Source organism: Notolepis coatsorum, assembly GCF_963971535.1.
Source record: "Notolepis coatsorum genome assembly, contig: SCAFFOLD_2652, whole genome shotgun sequence".
NCBI classification, from domain to species: domain Eukaryota; kingdom Metazoa; phylum Chordata; class Actinopteri; order Aulopiformes; family Paralepididae; genus Notolepis; species Notolepis coatsorum.
This window is the reverse complement of record NW_028169356.1, coordinates 16,190-19,044: the sequence shown is the minus strand read 5'-3', so window position 1 is coordinate 19,044 and position 2,855 is coordinate 16,190. Positions and strand designations below refer to the sequence as shown.

General features: G+C 43.7%; 1 pseudogene across 1 annotated transcript; it reads left to right on the top strand.

The window, feature by feature from the left end:
• Positions 1–387: 387 nt before the first annotated feature.
• On the top strand, positions 388–1,545 carry LOC311248732 (E3 ubiquitin-protein ligase TRIM47-like; annotated as a pseudogene). The gene has a single exon. The product of its transcript is annotated as an E3 ubiquitin-protein ligase TRIM47-like (transcript).
• The last annotated feature ends 1,310 nt before the right edge of the window (positions 1,546–2,855 follow it).

Sequence of the window (2,855 nt, the reverse complement as noted above, 5' to 3'; positions counted from 1 at the left end):
TAACAACTCTACTCAGCTGAGTAGCTGTGTATCAAAGTGTTGAGTGCTACAGTGTAGGTTAGTTTTATTAGGACAAGTGCATTACAGTAAGGTTAGGGTTAGATTCTTTATTTTTATTTTTTTATCCCTGAAGGACTTTTTTTAATGGGTAAGAATTCTGATTGGGGCTTTCCCAGTTTTTCACATACTAGTCTCTCAGACAAATACTGTACTGTAGCTATGAAACCAACTGCAAATCCAACGCTATATCTAGTCTATTTAAAAGACGATAATGGTTTAACTGTATCAAATGTATGACATTTTTAAATGAAGATTTAATTATGTTGAATTTTACAGTTACTTTAAATTGAAAATTAATGAAGAAATGTGATTTATTATTTAACAGACATGGCCTCATCCAGCTATCTCTTTTCTGAAGAACAGTTTCCTGTGCTCCATCTGTCTGGATGTCTTCACCGAGCCGGTCTCCATCCCTTGTGGACACACCTTCTGCAAGACCTGCATCACCAAGTACTGGGATAACATTGAACTATACCAGTGTCCAATGTGTAAACATACTTTTGATAAGAGACCAGATATCTTTGTCAATATTTGTCCTATCAGAGATGGCACCTCAGTTCAGGAAGACCGTTCAAGAGAGAAGCCCGAGACCAGCAACCTGCCAGACCAGGAGAGGTGACCTGTGACTTCTGCACTGGGAAGAAGATCAAAGGCCATGAAGTCCTGCCTGGTGTGTGTCAGACTTCTTACTGTGAGATCCACCTGGAGCCTCATCAGAGAGTTGCAGTCCTTGAAGAAACACAAGCTGATCAACCCTGTGGAGAACCTGGAGGACATGATGTGTAAGAAGCACGAGAGACCGCTGGAGCTGTTCTGTAGGACTGACCAGGCCTGTGTGTGGTCAGTTCTGCACTGAGACAGACCACAAAACCCACGACACTGTCCCTCTAGAGAAAGAATACAGAGAGAGGAAGAATGAGATGAGGACACAAGAGGCAGATGTTCATCAGATGATCCAGGAGCGTGTGCAGAAGATCCAACAGATCAAACACTCGGTAGACCTCAGCAAGAACGAGGAAAAGAGAGAGATAGCAGACAGTGTCAAGGTCTTCACTGCTCTGGTGGCCTCCGTTGAGAGAAGTCAGGCTGAGCTCATTGAGGTGATTGAGGGGAGGCAGAAAGCAGCAGAGAAACAGGCTGAAGGCTTCATCAAGGAGCTGGAGCAGGAAATCACTGAGCTAAAGAAGAGAAGCACTGAGCTGGAGCAGCTCTCACACACTGAAGACCACCTCCTCCACAGCTTCCCATCTCTCTCCACCCCTCCACCCACCAAGGACTGTCTGAGGTCAGTGTCCACAGTGATGTGAGTGTGGAGATAATGAGGAGAAGTGTGGCTCGGCTGGAGGAGACTCTCAGTGAAGAGATGGAGAAGCTGTGACCTGAAAGTCAAGCTGAAGAGGATCCAGCGGTATGCAGTGGATTTGACTCTGGACCCTGACACAGCACATCCCTAACTTCATCCTCTCCGATGATGGGAAAGAGTGAATCCACAGTCACTTGCTCCTCAATAGGAAATCAACCTAGATTTACCCTGAAGGACTGTTTCTAACCGAACCGTTCGTTATACAAGTATCACAGAGAAATGTCAAAGGTACTCACAGTTGCACGAGGGTTTCGAACAGAGATACGGGATGGTTTGAAAGCTCGGCGTTGCTAATAAACATTTTAAATATTTTTTATAAACTGCTCAAAGCGGCATTATTTCCGGCGTTGGCTGCCTGGTGTGATCACAGCGCATGCGCATCATGCACCCAACGCCGGAAATAATGTCGTTTTGAGCAGTTTATAAAGAATATTTAAAATGTTTATTAGCAACGCAGAGATTTCAAACCATTCCGTATGTCTGTCCGAAACCCTCGTGCAACTCTGAGTACCTTTGAAACGTCTCTGTGATACTTGTATAACGAACGGTTCGGTTAGACCAGTCCTTCATGGTAAATCTAGGTTGGTTTCCTATTCAGGAGCAAGTGACTGTGGATTCACTCGGTGCATCACAGTCACGAAAGGGGCTAGGAGATTGTGATCTCAACATTGACATTGTATCTCTCCGTCGCCCAGTACGCAGAAGTAAAGCATTGAATCGTGACATATCTAGATTGGTTGTTTCCTCTGGACTGCATAATCCTCCGCTATATCTATCTATTTATCATCTTGTATGTCAAGTCAAGTCAAGAGTTTTTATTTGTCACGGGCATACAAGTATGCAATGAAATGCGGGTGGTCTTGCCCGCAACGATGTGCAATACAGTAGTACAACATATAATAGAATCCAATAGACAACATTGTGCAATAAACAGGTCAATATAGCCAATGGAAATGCTAGGAATGGTCAAGTGGGCTGGGTGAACCAATGTTTCTCAGTCGTCCTGACCTACATCGCTTATCGCCACCTGCTGGCCCGCATGCTTGTTGGAGCAATTCATATGCGTTTATGTGTTTGTGTCTGGATGTTTTTTTTTTTAATTTAACACTGTGGTGTGGACAGGGATTTTATTTTAAACAGAGCCTGAGAATATCCGTTTGGCAAAAGATCCAGATACGTGAGGACATGGCCTTAGAAAGTGAAAGTAAACTAACTCGCTAGTCTACATACATAGTTATTGAACAGAAACAAGTTACCTCTCTAGCCTTGTGAACTGAAGACACTAAAGTAACCGCAGGTCAGTTAATATGTATATGAATCTTCAGCAATGAATAATATTTACTATTCAGCAGTGGCTATTTCTGCTGACTATCATGGTCTGCAGGACAGGTACAGTTCTCGTTTGGTTACATGTTGGTCCCTGTTTGATCCG